At 38.8% G+C, this 20,438-nt stretch overlaps 2 protein-coding genes and 1 long non-coding RNA gene across 4 annotated transcripts in view; 1 reads left to right on the plus strand and 2 right to left on the minus strand.

The window, feature by feature from the left end:
- avl9 (AVL9 homolog (S. cerevisiase)) overlaps positions 1-20,438 on the minus strand; it is a 700,673-nt gene that overhangs the window by 359,462 nt on the left and 320,773 nt on the right. The window lies entirely within an intron of this gene.
- LOC109099523 (transforming growth factor beta-1-induced transcript 1 protein) overlaps positions 1-20,438 on the plus strand; it is a 191,459-nt gene that overhangs the window by 166,278 nt on the left and 4,743 nt on the right. The gene's annotated exons all lie outside the window — the stretch shown is intronic.
- On the minus strand, positions 14,752-15,984 carry LOC122146979. The gene is made up of 3 exons (XR_006161325.1): positions 15,872-15,984; positions 15,662-15,716; positions 14,752-15,538 (listed from the first exon to the last, which is right to left on the minus strand). It is a non-coding gene; the product is annotated as an uncharacterized LOC122146979 (long non-coding RNA).

The following is a 20,438-nucleotide window of genomic DNA, read 5'->3' on the forward strand; positions in this document are numbered from 1 at the left end:
GGCTGAAGGGGTGGTACGGGCTGGCCTGGAAGACAAGGGGCAAACAGTGTCTAAACAAGATGTAAGAGTGGAGCAGAAAGTATCAGTAGCACTGTTAGCATCAAAAGATGCTAACAGTTTAGGGGAAGGGAGTGAAGATGAAACCATTGCAGATAGCCGGGAGGGTGAGAGTGAGCGTAGGTTACGTTGAAAGATGACATGTGGAGGGGTAAATGATGTGTCAGGAACCATGTTGAGGTTAAGAGTGAGGAGGAAGTGATCTGAGGTTTGCAGTGGAGTAACCAGTACATGATCAGTGGAGCAGTGTCGTGTGTAAATAAGGTCCAGTTGGTTGCCTTATTTGTGAGTAGCAGTAGTTGACACTCGGTTGAGATCAAAAGAGGCTTCTTTGAGGTTTATCACAACAAAGGTCTAAGCAAGCGTACGACACTGACAACGTATGCGATAGAGTACGAGACCAAACGCAGCACGTCTCAACACAGTAAACAAACAAGCGTTTCCTAGCAACGACAACTGCGCTAAACACTAATGAGACAAGAAATAAATACACTTTCGATCTGCTTTTAACTTCCGCTGATTTAACTGCTTCTCTCAAAGGGTATTTCTGTACACTGTCTTTTGCTAGCGCTTGAACACACTTTACTGTTTATCACAACAAAGGTCTAAGCAAGCGCACAACACTGACAACGTATGCGATAGTGTGCGATGTTAAATTGTGAAGCTCTTGAGTTTTCGTTAAAGGGCGTGTCCATGGCGCCGTGACAAAGTTCGATGTCTCGCCATGGGAATAAATGCTATTCTAACTCAGGCATAAAACGTCCGATCTTGCCCAAACTTCACATGTTTGATAAGAGTCCTGGCCTGAACACATCTGAAGGCCAATATTCCATCGGGTGTGGCAAAATGCCTCGATAGCGCCACCTATACATGTTTAACGGAGTGCTCCTCGAGCTACGTTTCACGTACATGTACAAAAATCAGTACACACATGTAACACACCAATACCTACAAGAAAGTCTCTTGGTACGAAATTCGAATCCCAACAGGAAGTCAGATATTTTTAATTTTCTCTGCAAAATCTGTCGTTTTTGCCATTTTCAGGGGTTGTACTTTAACAAACTCCTCCTAGAGATTTATTCAGATCAACACCAAACTTTGTCAGTGTAATCTAAAGGCCTTTGCGATGTTAAATTGCTGTGGCGTCCATACAAATTTCAATGTTTCGCCATGATAAAGGAAGTTGTTATAACTCAGGCATAAGATGTCCGATCTTCCCCAAACTTTACATGTTCGAAAAGAGTCTTGGCCTGAACACATCTGAAGGTCAATATTCCACTATAATCATAGCGCTACCTGCTGGCAACAGGAAATGGCTTGTTTTACACTAACTTAAACATGCTATGTCCAATCTGCACCAAACTTCAAATGTTTGGAAAGAGTCATGGCCTGAAGATATCTAAAGGCCAATATTCAGTTATAATCATAGCACCACCTGTTGGCAATAGGACACCTCATGCTTTATACTAACTCAAACATTCCATGTTTAATCTGCACTAAATTTCATATGCTTGATAAAAGTGCTGGACTGAAGAAATGTACATGCCAAAATCCAATTATACTCATAGCGCCACCAGCTGGCAGCAGGAAGATTGGCACATATAAATGACTTTGCCATATTTCTCTTATATTTAGAGCTTGCAGCTTTAATTAGGGCCCGAGCACAGATGGTGTGAGGACCCTCTTGGAATTGCTCCGTTTCTTCTTCTTCTTCTTCTTCTTCTTCTTCTTCTTCTTCTTCTTCTTCTTCTCCGCAATGAATCGCATTTTTGAGGGCCTTAACATGCTCTAAAACTCACAAAACTTTGCACACGCATCAGAACAGGCGAAAATTTACATCTGATATAGGTTTCAGAAGTGGGTGTGGCAAAATGGCTCGATAGTGCCACCTGTTAAATTTCAACGGAGTGCGCCTCGGGCTACGTTTCATGTACATGCATGAAAATTGGTACATATGTGTAACACACCCTTATCTACAAAAAAGTCTCTTGGGACAAAATCCAAAACTCAACAGGAAGTAAGTTATTTTGAATTTCCTGTACGATTTTTGTGCAGTTTTTCCCATTTCCATGCCTCGTACTTTGACGAACTCCTCCTAAAGTTTTAATCAGATTATCTTCAAATTTGGTGAGGGTCATCATAAGACCTTTGTGACGTTAAATTGTGAAGGTTTTGAGTTTTCTTCAAGGGGTGTGTCCCTGGCGGCCTGACAAAGTTTGATGTTTTGCCGTTAAACAGGAAGTCGCTGTAACTCAGGCAAGCAATGTCAGATCTGCCCCAAACTTCACACGTGTGATATGTGTTCTGTCCTGAACAAACACCCATGACCAAATTCAGTTATAGTCATAGCGCCACCTGCTGGCAACAGGAAGTGACATGGTTGACACTGTTATGGTCTCCTAGGAACATATTAAAAAGTTTCTACAAGTGTTAAATAGGCTGGCAACATGCTAGAAACATACTAATACATGCTAGCAACACTTAACTCAGTGTTAAAGCATGGTACCAATGCAGTGAAAAAGGAAGATTTTGTAACTCAGGCAAGGAAAGTCCAATCTGCCCCAAATTGAACAAGTTTAATAAGAGTCATGTCCTGAACACATCAACATGCCCAAATTCAGTTATAGTCATAGCGCCACCTGCTGGTAACAGGAAGTGACATGGTTAACACTGTTATGGACTCCTAGGAACATATTAAAAAGTGTCAGCAATTGCTAAATACACTGGCAACATGTTAGAAACATACTAAATCATGCTAGCAACACTTAGCTAAGTGCTAAAGCATGCTACTAATGCACTGAAACAGGAAGTTGCTGTAACTCAGGCAAACAGTGTCCGATCTGCCCCAAACTTCACAGATTTGACAAGAGTCCTGTCCTGAACAAATCAACATGCCCGTATTCGGTTATAGTCATAGCGCCACCTGATGGCAACAGGAAGTGTCTTGTTTAACACTGTTATGGACTACTTGCAAAATAATAAGAAGCATCAATATGTGTTAAATAGGCTGGCAAAATTCTAGAAGCATGCTTTAACATGCTAGCAACATTTCGCTCAGTGTTAAAGCATGCTATTAATGCAGTGTTGCAGAACATTACTGTAACTCGTGCATATAATGTCCAATCTGCCTCAAACTTCACAAGTTTGATTAGAGTCCGGGCTTGAAGATATCTGCATGCTCATATTTGGTTATAGTTATAGTGCCACCTACTGGCAACAGGAAGTGACATCTCTTACACTGGTATGCACTATTAGCAACACAGTAAAATATGCCATTGTGTGCTAAACATGCTAGAAATATTCTCAAACATGCTAGCAACACTTACTAAGTGCTTAAACATGCTATTAATACTATCAAACAGGAAGTTGTTGTAACTCATGCATACAATGCCCAATCTGCCCCAAAATTCACATGTTTGACAAGAGTCCTGTCCTGTACATATCAACATGCCCAAATTCAGTTATAGTCATAGCGCCACCTGCTGGTAACAGGAAGTGACATGGTTAAAACTGTTATGGACTCCTAGGAACATATTAAAAAGTGTCAACAAATGCTAAATAGGCTGGGAACAAACTAGAAACATACTAAAACATGCTAGCAACACTTAGCTAAGTGCTAAAGCATGCTACTAATGCAGTGATAAAGGAAGTTGCTGTAACTCAGGCAAGCAATGTCCGATCTGCCCCAAACTTCACACGTTTGACAAGAGTCGTGTCCTGAACACATCAACATGCCCATATTTGGTTATAGTCATAGCACCACCTGCTGGCAACAGTAAGTGACATGTTTAACACTATTATGGACTCCTAGCAACATATTAAAAAGCATCAACAAGTGTTTAATATGCTGGGAACATGCTAGAAACATACTAATACATGCTAGCAACACTTAGCTAAGTGTTAAAGCATGCTACTAATGCAGTGAAAAAGGAAGTTGCTGTAATTCATGCATACTTTGTCAAATCTGCCCCAAATTGAACAAGTTTGATAAGAGTCCTGTCCTGAACACATCAACATGCCCGTATTCGATTAAAGTCATAGTGCCACCTGCTGGCAAACAGGAAGTGTCATGTTTAACACTGTTATGGACTCCTAGCAACATATTAAAAAGTGTCAGGAAGTGCTAAATATACTAGCAACATGTTAGAAACATATTAAAACATGTTAGTAGCACTTAGCTAAGTGCTAAAGCATGCTACTAATGCAGTGAAAAATGAAGTTGCTGTAACTCAGGCTAGCAATGTCCGATCTGCCCCAAACTTTACAAATTTGACAAGAGTCCTGTCCTGAACACATCAACATGCCCGTATTCGGTTATAGTCATAGCGCCACCTGCTGGCAACCTGAAGTGTCATGTGTAACACTGTTATGGACTGCTTGCAAAATAATAAAAAGCAACAAGTTTTAAATAGGCTGGCAAAATTCTAGAAGCATGCTTAAACATGCTAGCAACACTTAGCTGAGTGTTAAAGCATGCTATTAATGCAGTGTTGCAGAACATTATTGTAACTCGTGCATACAATGTCCAATCTGCCTCAAACTTTACAAGTTTGATTAGAGTCCTGGCCTGAAGATATCTACATGCTCATATTTGGTTATAGTTATAGCGCCACCTACTGGCAACAGAAAGTGACATGTTTTACACTTATGCACTATTAGCAACGCAGTAAAATATTCCATTGTGTGCTAATCATAATAGAAATATTCTGAAACATCCTAGAAAACACTTACTATGTGCTAAAGGATGCTATTACTAATACTATGAAACAGGAAGTTATTGTAACTCATGCATACAATGCCTAATCTGCCCCAAACTTCACACGTTTCATAAGATTCCTGGCCTGAACACATCTAAAGACCAATATTCAATAATAATTATAGCGCCTCCTGCTGGCAACAGGAAATTACTTATTTTAAACTAACTTAAAATTGAAATGTCTGATCTGCCCTAAACTTCACATATTTGATAAGATTCCTGGTCTCAACAGATCTTAAGGCCAATATTTCAGTTATAATCATACCACCACCTGCTGGTGACAGGAAATTATTTGTTTTAAACTAACTTAAACATGCAATATCCGGTCTGTCCAAAGTTCATGTGTTTGATATGGGTCCTGGCCTGAACATATTTTTAGGCTAATATTTATTTATAGTCTTAGCGCCACTTGCTGGCAACAGGAAATTACTTATTTTATACTTACGTAAACATGCAATGTCTGATCTGCCCGAAACTTGGCGTGTTTGGCAAGAGTCCTGGCCTGAAGACATTTACGTGCCGATATTCAGTTATAATCATAGCGCCACCTGTTGGCAGCAGGAAATGTGGCACAAATATATATATAAGCATATGGCCCAACGTTCGCTGTTCTCCTATGGCCACCGGGTGGTGGTGAGCCTGGGTGCGAGGGCCCTTTCATTGCTGCTTTCAGCTTTAATTATTCTTCTTCTTCTTCTCCGCAATGAATCACATTTGTGAGGGCCTAAACATGCTCTAAAACTCACGAAACTTTGCACACACATCAGAACTGGCGAAAATTTACATCTGATATAGGTTTCAGAAGTGGGTGTGGCAAAATGGCTCGATAGCGCCACCTGTTAAATTTCAATGGAGTGCACCTCGAGCTACGTTTCACGTACATGCATGAAAATCGGTACGCACGTGTAACACACCATTACCTACAAAAAAGTCTCTTGGTACGAAATCCAAAACCCAACAGGAAGTAAGTTATTTTGAATTTCCTGTACAATTTTTGTGCAGTTTTTGCCATTTCTATGCCTTGTACTTTGACGAACTCCTCCTACAGTTTTTATCGGATTGTCTTCAAATTTGGTGAGAGTCAACATAAGACCTTTATGACGTTAAATTGTGAAGCTTTTGAGTTTTCGTCAAGGGGTGTGTCCCTGGAGGCCTGACAAATTTTGATGTTTTGTCATGAAACAGGAAGTTGCTGTAACTCAGGCAAGCAATGTCCGATCTGCCCCAAACTTCATACGTTTGATAGGTGTTATGCCCTGAACAAACACCCATTCCCAAATTCAGTTATAGACATAGCACCACCTGCTTGTAACAGGAAGTGACATGGTTAAAACTGTAATGGACTCCTAGGAACATATTAAAAAGTGTCAACAAGTGTTAAATAGGCTGGAAACATGCTAGAAACATACTTATACATCCTAGTAGCACTTAGCTAAGTGCTAAAGCATGCTACTAATGCAGTAAAAAAACGAAATTGCTGTAAATCAGGCAAGCAATGATCAATCTGCCCCAAACTTCAAACGTTTGACAAGAGTCCTGTCCGGACCACATCAACATGCCCTTATTCAGGTTATAGTCATAGCGCCACCTACTGGCAACAGGAAGTGTCATGTTTAACACTGTTATGGACTCCTGGCAACATATTAAAAAGTGTCAGGATGTGCTAAATACACTGGCAACATGTTAAAAACATATTAAAACATGCTAGTAGCACTTAGCTAAGTGCTAACTCATGCTACTAATGCAGTGAAAAAGGAAGTTGCTGTAACTCAGGCTAGCAATATCCGATCTGCCCCAAACTTCACACGTTTGATTAGAGTCCTGGCTTGAAGATATCTACATGCTTATATTTGGTTATAGTTATAGTGCCACCTACTGGCAACAGGAAGTGACATCTCTTACACTGGTATGCACTATTAGCAACACAGTAAAATATGCCATTGTGTGCTAAACATGCTAGAAATATTCTCAAACATGCTAGCAACACTTACTAAGTGCTAAAGCATGCTATAAATACTATCAAACAGGAAGTTGTTGTAACTCAGGCAAGCAATGTCCGACCTGCCCCAAACTTCACACGTCTGACAAGAGTCGTGTCCTGAACACATCAACATGCCCATATTTGGTTATAGTCATAGCACCACCTGCTGGCAACAGTAAGTGACATGTTTAACACTATTATGGACTCCTAGCAACATATTAAAAAGCATCAACAAGTGTTAAATATGCTGGCAACATGCTAGAAACATATTAAAACATGTTAGTAGCACTTAGCTAAGTGCTAAAGCATGCTACTAATGCAGTGAAAAAGGAAGTTGCTGTAATTCATGCATACTTTGTCAAATCTGCCCCAAATTGAACAAGTTTGATAAGGGTCCTGTCCTGAACACATCAACATGCCCGTATTCGATTAAAGTCATAGTGCCACCTGCTGGCAAACAGGAAGTGTCATGTTTAACACTGTTATGGACTCCTAGTAACATATTAAAAAGTGTCAGGAAGTGCTAAATATACTGGCAACATGTTAGAAACATATTAAAACATGTTAGTAGCACTTAGCTAAGTGCTAAAGCATGCTAGTAATGCAGTGAAAAAGGAAGTTGCTGTAACTCAGGCTAGCAATGTCCGATCTGCCCCAAACTTCACAGATTTGACAAGAGTCCTGTCCTGAACACATCAACATGCCCGTATTCTGTTATAGTCATAGCGCCACCTGCTGGCAACCTGAAGTGTCATGTGTAACACTGTTATGGACTGCTTGCAAAATAATAAAAAGCAACAAGTGTTAAATAGGCTGGCAAAATTCTAGAAGCATGCTTAAACATGCTAGCAACACTTAGCTGAGTGTTAAAGCATGCTATTAATGCAGTGTTGCAGAACATTACTGTAACTCGTGCATACAATGTCCAATCTGCCTCAAACTTCACAAGTTTGATTAGAGTCCTGGCCTGAAGATATCTACATGCTTATATTTGGTTATAGTTATAGCGCCACCTACTGGCAACAGGAAGTGACATGTTTTACACTTATGCACTATTATCAACGCAGTAAAATATTCCATTGTGTGCTAATCATAATAGAAATATTCTGAAACATCCTAGAAAACACTTACTATGTGCTAAAGAATGCTATTACTAATACTATGAAACAGGAAGTTATTGTAACTCATGCATACAATTCCTAATCTGCCCCAAACCTTCACACGTTTCATAAGATTCCTGGCCTGAACACATCTAAAGACCAATATTCAATAATAATTATAGCGCCACCTGCTGGCAACAGGAAATGACTTATTTTAAACTAACTTAAAATTGAAATGTCTGATCTGCCCGATAAGATTCCTGGTCTCAACAGATCTTAAGGCCAATATTTCAGTTATAATTATACCGCCACCTGCTGGAGAAAGGAAATTATTTGTTTTAAACTAACTTAAACATGCAATATCCGGTCTGTCCAAAGTTCATGTGTTTGATATGGGTCCTGGCCTGAACATATTTTTAGGCTAATATTTATTTATAGTCTTAGCGCCACCTGCTGGCAACAGGAAATTACTTATTTTATACTTACGTAAACATGCAATGTCTGATCTGCCCGAAACTTGGCGTGTTTGGCAAGAGTCATTGTGTGTAGAAATTTTCGTGTTTGTTTTCTGTTGTAATGATGGTGTTTACTTTTGGAAGTTGGGTTATAATCAGTGCCACCTTTTGGCAGCAGGAAATGTGGCATCGCTGTTCTCCTATGGCCACCGGTTGGTGGTGAGCCCGGGTGCGAGGGCCCTTTCATCGCTGCTTGCATCTTTAATTCTTCTTCTTCTTCTCTGAAATGAATCACATTTTTGAGGGCCTAAACATGCTCTAAAACTCACAAAACTTTGCACACACATCAGAACTGGCGAAAATTTACATCTGATATAGGTTTCAGAAGTGGGTGTGGCAAAATGGCTCGATAGCGCCACCTTTTAAATTTCAACGGAGTGCACCTCGAGCTACGTTTCACGTACATGCATGAAAATCGGTACACACATGTAGCACACCATTATCTACAAAAAGTCTCTTGGTACAAAATCCAAAACTCAACAGGAAGTAAGTTATTTTGAATTTCCTGTACAATTTTTGTGCAGTTTTTGCCATTTCTATGCCTTGTACTTTGACGAACTCCTCCTACAGTTTTTATCAGATTGTCTTCAAATTTGGTGAGAGTCATCATAAGACCTTTGTGACGTTAAATTGTGAAGCTTTTGAGTTTTCGTCAAGGGGTGTGTCCCTGGAGGCCTGACAAATTTTGATGTTTTGTCATGAAACAGGAAGTTGCTGTAACTTCATACGTTTGATAGGTGTTATGCCCTGAACAAACACCCATTCCCAAATTCAGTTATAGACATAGCGCCACCTGCTTGTAACAGGAAGTGACATGGTTAAAACTGTAATGGACTCCTAGGAACATATTAACAAGTGTCAACAAGTGTTAAATAGGCTGGTAACATGCTAGAAACATACTTATACATCCTAGTAGCACTTAGCTAAGTGCTAAAGCATGCTACTAATGCCGTAAAAAAAGGAAATTGCTGTAACTCAGGCAAGCAATGATCAATCTGCCCCAAACTTCAAATGTTTGACAAGAGTCCTGTCCGGACCACATCAACATGCCCTTATTTGGGTTATAGTCATAGCGCCACCTACTGACAACAGGAAGTGTCATGTTTAACACTGTTATGGACTCCTGGCAACATATTAAAAAGTGTCAGGATGTGCTAAATACACTGGCAACATGTTAAAAACATATTAAAACATGCTAGTAGCACTTAGCTAAGTGCTAAATCATGCTACTAATGCAGTGAAAAAGGAAGTTGCTGTAACTCAGGCTAGCAGTATCCGATCTGCCCCAAACTTCACACGTTTCACAAGAGTCCTGTCCTGAACACATCAACATGCCTGTAGTTGATTATAGTCATAGCGCCACCTGATGGCAACAGGAAGTGGCATGTTTAACACTGTTATGGACTCCTTGCAAAATAATAAAAAGCAACAACATGTGTTAAATAGGCTGGCAAAATTCCAGAAGCATGCTTAAACATGCTAGCAACACTTAGCTCAGTGTTAAAGCATGCTATTAATGCAGTGAAGTAGAACATTACTGTAACTCATGCATTCAATGTCCAATCTGCCTCAAGCTTCACAAGTTTGATTAGAGTCCTGGCCTGAAGATATCTACATGCTCATATTTGGTTATAGTTATAGTGCCACCTACTGACAACAGGAAGTGAGATGTTTTAATACTTTTATGCACTATTAGCAACAAAGTAAAATATCCCATAGTGTGCTAATCATACTAGGAATATTGTCAAACATGCTAGCAACTCTTACTATGTGCTAAAGGATGCTATTAATACTATGAAACAGGAAGTTGTTTTAACTCATACATACAATTCCCAATCTGCCCCAAACTTCACACGTTTTATAAGAGTCCTGGCCTGAACACATCTAAAGGCCAATATTCAATTATAATTATAGCGCCACCTGCTGGCAACAGGTAATGACTTATTTTAAACTACCTTAAACAAACATGAAATGTCTGATCTGCCCTAAACTTCACGTTTGATAAGATTCATGGTCTCAACAGATCTTAAGGCCAATATTTCAGTTATAATCATACAGCCACCTGCTGGCAACAGGAAATTATTTGTTTTAAACTGACTTAAACATGCAATATCCGGTCTGCCCAAAGTTCATGTGTTTGATATGGGTCCTGGCCTGAACTCATTTTTAGACCAATATTTATTTATAGTTTTAGCGCCACCTGCTGGCAACAGGAAATTACTTCTTTACACTAACTTAAACATGCAATGTCTAATCTGCCTGAAATTTTGCATGTTTGGTAAGAGTCCTGGCCTGAAGACATTTACATGCCCATATTCAGTTATAATCATAGCGCCACCTGTTGGCAGCAGGAAATGTGGCACAAATATTTACCATTTTATAAGCATATGGCCCAACGTTCGCTGTTCTCCTATGGCCAATGGGTGGTGGTGAGCCCGGGTGCGAGGGCCCTTTCATCGCTGCTTGCAGCTTTAATTTTAATTTTTTAATTTTTTATGATGAGAGTCAGAGTAAATTGTGACGCAAATAATGTCTAATGAATGTGCAGCATGCAGCAACTATTTACATGCAGGAATAAAAAGGTTCTTGATTGGAAGAGGGAAGAGTGGCATGTGAAATTTTCTTTTGATTTACACCCTTTATATATTGTAAATAATCTTAACCTCTCTTGTAAATATTGCTATCTTTTTTCATACTTAACTCTTGTAAATCTTTCATTATTTTCAATAATTTTTTTTGTTCAAGTTTAGATTGTTATAGTTTTCTTGTTTTCAAATGATAAATGGAGCTAGCCTCCAAAAGGAATCCCTATCTCGTTGCTGCATTCTCATTACCACAACACTTGTCTAATCACAAATAACTATTTTTACTATACTATTGTGAGTGTATTTGCAATAGGATATAATTAGAATGAATGTACAAATGTTTGCCATAAGTATTCTAGTCTTAACATATAACATATATTTTTATTTAACAAATACAAATTATGATTTACTATGTTGTGCACAAAATAACACACCAAAACCTTTGGTCATTGTATAGAACATATGTTTATGCAAAATAAATAAAATCAAATAATAAAAAAAATAGATATATAAACTATATACAAAGGACATTTACAACTATTTACATGCAGGAATAAAAAGGATCTTGATTGGAAGAGGGAAGAGTGAGGGCCAAAGTGAAGGAGAGGAGAAAGGAGAGAAAGTCTGGTTCATTGCCTGCAGAGATTGCTGCCTCTTTTTAAAAACTAATCTTGAGGCTCCAATTGTTCCAGATTGAGCAGAACTGTGCTGCTTTCATAAATTATTTTATGTATTTGAAATTTGACGAATTCTTTCGTCTGAGGCGGCAACCTCTGCAGGGAAGGGACCAGACTCAAGAGGAAGAGCTCATCCTCTGAGCGTGGAGGTGGCGCTGGAGCTACAGGACAGGTCCGGAGAGCTTCTAGGAGCTGACACTCCACCTCTGATGGGTGCTCCCTATGCCTTCTCTGAGCTCTTCTTGTTGATGGTGCTGTATCAAATGATAACACATTTTGTACAATGAGAAGGCAGAAAAAGATTAAAAATATTCACAAACCACCAGTGTGAGGCTATGAGTGCTTACTGTAAATGTAATATGCATGTAAACATGGTCATTACATTACATTAGCAGATGTTGAAGGGACGGCAGTGGAAGCTGAAGCAGCAGCAGGTTCTGGCAGAGGGGACCCAGGCTCACTGCCATCAAAAGAACCAGTTGGCTCTGTCATGACAAAATTAAATATAAATATTATTATATACATAAATATTAATATCATTACACACATTGCACATTACACCAGACAGAGAGAAATTAATTTAGAATTTTCATCATAAAAAACAACATATATGCCCTGTTGTGTTGCTTGTCAACACACCTGTCTCTGAGTGCCCTGCTGCTGCTACTTCTGTCTCGCCCTGGTCCTCGGGGTGCTCATACCCTGTGGCCTGATTCTCCTTATCCCCCCTCTCCATATTCCCGCTGGTCTCCCGTGGGGAGATGAAGGGGTTGAGGAAAGACAGGACCACAGAGTACTTCCACTTTTTCCCTGACCCTGCTGCTGACCCACTCATCTTCTCTGTTTCCTTTCTCCTCTCTTTTAAATATGTGTCCCTCAGACTCTTCCACTTCTTTCTGCACACTTCCTCTGAATAAACACATCAACTCAATATGTATATATAGCTCAAATTGAGTAAAGAGAGTTTTTTACAACCTCCTCACTCACTTTCTCCAAGCAAGATCCTTTTTATTTCTGTTTCTATAAAAGTATGAAGAAGTATCATACAGCTCCGGGTATGCACATACAGCGATGATAAGTTTGTCTTCCATTGTTGTTTTGGATTTTCCCTCCGCTCGCACTCCACATCGTAATCACGTCACTACTAGAGCAAGCTCCTGATTGGTTAACGCGGCACGAAAGTTCAGATTTTTCAACTCACACATTTTGCGCGTCGAAACGTTCAATTCACGCAAATCGTGACGCAGGTTGTCTATTCGCGTCTTTGCATTGACTTAACACTGAAATCACTCGTGCCAGACGCTCTATTCGCATCTGGTGTGAATGCACCATTAAGCTGCATATATGATATCTCACATTTTGAAATTACCTTTCTAAAAATTACATTTTAAATTAATTTTCTAATGATTTTTAAGGATGTTCTAATGTTATATTATAAAGTTTTTTATTATTATTATTATTTCGTTATATGATAGTTTACAAAACAAAATATAATTCCAGTCAGTTTGCAAACTGTCCCTTTGCACCACCGGGCAGTAGTTTCGTGAATGACTTTAACATGCAACTGACTTGCAGTTAACGCCGTAGCCCTGCAGCGGTGGTACACGTGGTGGTAATAGGCATTTTGGTTGTCCAGCTACTGTATTTAAGAATTAATAGGGTAGACCAATATGTACAATGATATAGAGTAAAAGAGTGTTTACTTAAGATGATTTCAGATAGTGTCTGAAATTGTACTGCAAACTGCTACAGCAAACACTGGTCAAGTATTTGAATGTTAAGCAACAAGCTCAAGACTTTCTGAGGGGCAAATTTTTACCCTGAACTTTATTTAGATCATGGTTCCTGGAGTGGAAACACACCTAGTACCGCTCCAAAGTCCCTAGATCATGGGGTAAGTTCCTGCTGTGGAAATGGACTTAAACAAGTGTTTCACTGATGCTATCTGGAGCTCTTGGCTAATTTTACCTCGTGTTTACACTGGACACGAGGGCCGCAACTCAACCATAGACAACAGATCCCATTATAATCTACAATTTGGTCTACACTGGATGCAGCACAGATTGACACAACAACAAACTGATGTCTTTATTTCGAGCTTACAAGCATTTGCACTGTTTCTGAAAGAGAAATGGAGTGGATGCAACAGCACTCGCGTCTGATCTAGATCTAGTTGGGATCACAAGGAAGGTAATTCAAAGACTATTTTTCACAACTTACACTACACAATGTTTTGTAATCTTGTAATGTCATCTCTATGGTTCTGTTGGTGGAGTAATCCTGTGTTTGCATCTCTCTAGTATTTTCTCTCCTCCTACTACATATGCGTATCAGTGGGTGGGGCTAAAGTGGCAGTGATGTAGGTGTTGATCTTCTCTTGCGGAGGCTGAGCTTAGCCACACTATTACATCATAAAGTGGCACATTCCAAAACAAGGTTTTCTGAGCAGGGTTTCAATAAAAGCTGTTATTAAAGTAACAAGAAAGTTTTGAGTTTTGAAACTTACAGGATGTTTTATAGTATATTGACCTGTTATATGTCAAAAGGTCAAGGGAAATATGATTTCTCAGTTCATGACCCCTTTAAGTAATGATAACATGACAAATACATAGTTTAGTCATGAAATTCTAGATGGTGCAGGCTGATGGGTTGTTAATGTAACTGATGATATTCAGAGAGTTAAACAACTTGGCACAAGCTGATTGGTTCATGCTGCATTTGCAGCCAATGAGCTTACTACCTTGCATTTATATGGCTGGCTTGCATTCACTAGAGATTCCTGCAGCATGCTTTTCAGAGTTTCTCTGAAACCCTCCACCTTCCCCAGCTCCACTTGGTGTTTTAAAAACAGAATAGAAAACAAGATCAACAACATCACATTTAAAACATTTATTAAAAAATGTTGTCAGGATCAAGAAACATACACATACATGCACAAAAATACATCATGTCTGGGTGAAATGACAATACATCACTATATTCAGTACACAACCTGTTGAACCTACAAGCTAAGCAGCCTTGCTCTAACCTCAGCAATACAATGACCTTCACTTTGCTAATATCTTTTTTGTACACAGTGGTCTGAATGAAAGTTTACATCTTGTGTAGAATAGTGTTATAAATGGTGCCAAAAAAGGTGTACCTTAAGTTTGTTCCCCAAAAAAATAGGATTTTTGTTAATTACTCACCAGTATGTCATTACAAACCTATAAGACTTTTGTTCATTTTCGGAACACAAATGAAGATTATTTATAATGAAATCTGGCAGACTTCTATCCTTTCATTGACAGCCTATACTACATACAACTTTCAAGGCCTAGAAAGGTGTTAAAGACATAATTAAATTAACTTGTGAGACTCTGGTGATTTAACTTCAGTTTTATTAATTTACCACTTTATGAAAATATAAATCCCTGACAAGTGTACGACGACGGATGAGTGTTTTGTTGAAATGAAAGCAGACGTTGTGTGAATGCATGCATAAAATTGAGGTTAAACCAGTGGAGTCACATGGATTACTTTAATAAATGTCATTACTACCTTTCTGGGCCTTGAATGTGCTAGTTGCGTGGACTGTCAATGTAGGGACAGAAATCTCTCAGATTTCATTAAAATATCTTCATTGGTGTTTTGAAGATGAACGAAAGTCTTACAGGTTTGAAACAAAATGAGGGTGAGTAAATGACAGAATTTTCATTTTTGGGTAAATTAACCCTATTAAACAGTTTGTCAAAGGCATCAAGAGAAGAGACTGACTTGCATGGAATGGCATGCTGATCAAAACTGAAGTACTGTTGAAATTAATAATTCTTCCTAGGGCTGAGCACTTCCAGCGATGTCTTGAAGATGCTTAATGCTTGTTCCACTCTGAAAAAAAGAAAAAAAAGAAAAAGAAAATCGCAGAGGACTATCACTGATATGTTAAACAAACAAACAAAAAAAAAACTACAAAAAAAAAAAATCATAACAAAAATAATAAATAAAACAAACCTTCTAGATGGTATCCCTATTTGAGATGTAGACACCTTTCCTGGTCTCTTCTGGCCTTGACAAGACATAAACAACAAAGCATGTTAAGATCATCAACACTGCTTAAAGAATGGTATATGAAATGAATCCTTAGTCAAAGTTAATTCAACTCAGTAGCAACAAAACAGGTGTGAAAAGTGGCACAGTGAGATTTCTCTTTTCATTTTGTACCTTCAAATTATATTCCTCATTAGAAATGCCTCTCTGTATAGTTTTGATTCTCCATAGCAAGTATCTGGTGGCACTCATACCAACATAGTAATGCTTCTTAGAAAGACAAAAATACAAAAAATGGAGAAGAAAAAGTGTTTTAAAATCCAAGAGAAAAATACACCACCTGTATTATGGACATGCGATCAAAACATTTAAAAGTTGTCAACAATACATTATAACTAAAACTAAAACAGTGCGATACTTACATAACCATTTTTGAAGAAGTTTTTCTTGTTTCATTGAGAATCAATCAGACCAGCTTCATTTCATTAATTTTTTTTTAAATAAAAAGAATCAAAGCAAAAACATAAATATGGTATATAAACAATAAAAATACTACTTCAAACAATATTAATTTGACATATTCTTGTAAACGTGAACCTTATAAAGATCAAATTAATGTTCTATTTTTAAATAGATTCATGCGTTTCAACAGTCCCTAAATGCATAAGTAATAAAAACTTATTGCCCACCTTTTATCTCCAGCATCTTGTCTTATTTGTTTACTGGAAGACCTTTCCTCAATAATGAGTGTATCCTGTGAGTCACTAGAGTAAAAGGATGAAGACAGGGACTGATTAGACAGCACAGGAGAAGCTTGTTACTTAAAAAATGAGAAAGATAACATTAATACGTAAGTTCAGTGCTATGACATGGCAACAACAGTCACTCCTAATTAGGCATGGGCCGGTATGAGATTTTGACGGTATGATAACCTTAGGCAAAAATATCACGGTTTCACGGTATCACAGTATTGTTGTTACAGCTCTGAAATGTGTTATTTTTAAATGACTGGGTAAAAAAAAAATATAATAATTTTCCACTGGACACAATATATTTTGTTTTTGAGCAACATATAGAATATTAGAAACAGTAGAATTAGTTTATTTTTTCTTTGATTTGTTTCCTAAAAAGAAAAAACACTGACATCTTTATTTAACCTAAATCTGTAATTACAGTTATTTAATATTAGTTTTATAATTCATATACATATCATCTAATATCATTTAGTTATATAATAATAATCATACATATAATTTGATTTCATAATAACCCAATTTGAAGCAAAAACAGAATGTTCTGACAAGCTTTGTGATATTATCCTACTTGCCTGAATGAAACAAACAGCAGAAGCTCTGAATAAGATGCATATTCACTCTCTGCCAGCAGGAGGTGCAATTGGAACACCAGATACAGACCAGATATATCGTTTCCTTGGTTACCACTGTAAACAAAGCTGCACTGCACTGAAACACTGCTTTGATATGAACTATACAGAGATGAGATAAAAAGAAAATACCACGTAAACTTTTCAGAAGACAGTCAGCTCCCCTCAAAAACACATTCATATAAACCCCCAAATCAATATTGAGGACTTTCAATAGTGCATCATGAACAGTGAGTGATCTGCCTGCTACAGTATTTTTCTCTGTGCATCCGTCTTCAGCGTCTCTGGCCTGTGTTAACGGGCGTTAACAGAATTCATATTTTCACATAAATGACATTTTGTCCAGAACAGAGAGTTGCAATAAGGCAAAATGTGGGTAGTTGTTGATTGTGTATGGGCTGTGTTGTAGTTCGGCCGTCCCACGCACCATCGGTATTATGTTATTTCCATCATCAAAAGGGCTTGCGGAGTACCCTGTGGTACTGCGCATGTGTTGAGCTCATCTGTCCGTGCTCATCTGCGGTTTAGCATACTTTTGAAAGCTGTGTGGACGTGGCTGTGCGCGAGATTGAAAGGAACGCTGAATGTGAAGTGTACCTGGGCCATCCTACGCACACGATTACTGACCGCTTGCTCGCACCAACAGGAGGAGGAGGGGTCATTGTTACTCTCTACACTACACTCAGCCTGAGGGATTCCTTCTCTTTCAGTCATTGAGGAACATGGAAAACAGCGCATACCGCAGGAACGGTATAATGGAAAATATTAGTGGTTTGGAAACTGTGACATTTTCAAATCGCAATATACCTTGAAACCGGTAATTGGCCCATGCCTACTCCTAATAATCAGGCAACATTTTAAAATGTGTTAACGTTACTTGAACCAGCACTTACATGTACTGCCTCCCTGATCAGGCCAACTAACTGTGTATGTCTAAACAACAATAACGTAAAATAGCTGTGCGTGGTTACCGTAATCACTGCATAAGATTAAATTCACGAAAACAAAGAGGCGGCTGTTTTAAATAAGATGATCCGCCTTTCCCATTGGCTTCTTCGCTGCGCAGCGTTGAGCCAAGTTAATGCTAATCCCACAGAGCCATTTTGCGTGGTTTCTATAAAGATGCTATGGCAGCGTTTGACTAATTCATCTAATTAATTCGACTTATTAACGCTGTTGGACACATTTAGTCTTTCGTGAGCTGAACAGTAGCAAATATATAGTTTATATTATGCCAACGGTTTACATAACATCATATAATTTCTATAAAAAACATTACACAATTAAAAATTTAAAAAAACTAATTAAGCGGATATACCAAAGCTAACTACAAATCACCCAAATCAATATTGAGGATTTTCTTTCAATAGTGCATCATGAACAGTGAGTGATCTGCCTGCTACAGTATTTTTCTCTGTGCATCCGTCTTCAGCGTCTCTGGCCTGTGTTAACGGGTGTTAACAGAATTCATATTTTCACATAAATTACATTTTGTCCAGAACAGAGAGTTGCAATAAGGCAAAAAACGGCCAGTTGCCGATTACGTAAAGGCCAACGTGTACTTCGGCCGTCCACGCACCATCGGTATTATGTTATTTCCATCATCAAAAGGGCTTGCGGAGTACCCTGTGGTACTGCGCATGTGTTGAGCTCATCTGTCCGTGCTCATCTGCGGTTGAGCATACTTTTGAAAGCTGTGTGGACGTGGCTGTGCGCGAGATTGAAAGGAACGCTGAATGTGAAGTGTACCTGGGCCATCCTACGCACACGTTACTGACCGCTTGCTCGCACCAACAGGAGGAGGAGGGGTCATTGTTACTCTCTACACTACACTCAGCCTGAGGGATTCCTTCTCTTTCAGTCATTGAGGAGACATGGAAAACAGCGCATACCGCAGGAACGGTATAATGGAAAATATTAGTGGTTTGGAAACTGTGACATTTTCAAATCGCAATATACCTTGAAACCGGTAATTGGCCCATGCCTACTCCTAATAATCAGGCAACATTTTAAAATGTGTTAACGTTACTTGAACCAGCACTTACATGTACTGCTCTGATCAGGCCAACTAACTGTGTATGTCTAACAACAATAACGTAAAATAGCTGTGCGTGGTACCGTAATCACTGCATAAGATTAAATTCACGAAAACAAAGAGGCGGCTGTTTTAAATAAGATGATCCGCCTTTCCCATTGGCTTCTTCGCTGCGCAGCGTTGAGCCAAGTTAATGCTAATCCCACAGAGCCATTTGCGTGGTTTCTATAAAGATGCTATGGCAGCGTTTGACTAAATTCATCTAATTAATTCGACTTATTAACGCTGTTGGACACATTTAGTCTTTCGTGAGCTGAACAGTAGCAAATATATAGTTTATATTATGCCAACGGTTTACATAACATCATATAATTTCTATAAAAAACATTACACAATTAAAAATTTAAAAAAAAAACTAATTAAGCGGATATACCAAAGCTAACTACAAATCACCCAAATCAATATTGAGGATTTTCTTTCAATAGTGCATCATGAACAGTGAGTGATCTGCCTGCTACAGTATTTTTCTCTGTGCATCCGTCTTCAGCGTCTCTGGCCTGTGTTAACGGGTGTTAACAGAATTCATATTTTCACATAAATTACATTTTGTGTAGTAAATGTAGTTTTGTTAAGGAAAGAGAGTTGCAGTTGCCGATCACGTAAAGGCCAACGTGTACTTCGGCCGTCCGCGCACCATCGGTATTATGTTATTTCCATCATCAAAAGGGCTTGCGGAGTACCCTGTGGTACTGCGCATGTGTTGAGCTCATCTGTCCGTGCTCATCTGTGGTTGAGCATACTTTTGAAAGCTGTGTGGACGTGGCTGTGCGCGAGATTGAAAGGAACGCTGAATGTGAAGTGTACCTGGGCCATCCTACGCACACGTTACTGACCGCTTGCTCGCACCAACAGGAGGAGGAGGGGGTCATTGTTACTCTCTACACTGCACTCAGCCTGAGGGATTCCTTCTCTTTCAGTCATTGAGGAGACATGGAAAACAGCGCATACCGCAGGAACGGTATAATGGAAAATATTAGTGGTTTGGAAACTGTGACATTTTCAAATCGCAATATACCTTGAAACCGGTAATTGGCCCATGCCTACTCCTAATAATCAGGCAACATTTTAAAATGTGTTAACGTTACTTGAACCAGCACTTACATGTACTGCTCTGATCAGGCCAGCTAACTGTGTATGTCTAACAACAATAACGTAAAATAGCTGTTCGTGGTACCGTAATCACTGCATAAGATTAAATTCACGAAAACAAAGAGGCGGCTGTTTTAAAAAAGATGATCCGCCTTTCCCATTGGCTTCTTCGC

Source organism: Cyprinus carpio, chromosome A12, assembly GCF_018340385.1.
Source record: "Cyprinus carpio isolate SPL01 chromosome A12, ASM1834038v1, whole genome shotgun sequence".
Classification (NCBI taxonomy): domain Eukaryota; kingdom Metazoa; phylum Chordata; class Actinopteri; order Cypriniformes; family Cyprinidae; genus Cyprinus; species Cyprinus carpio.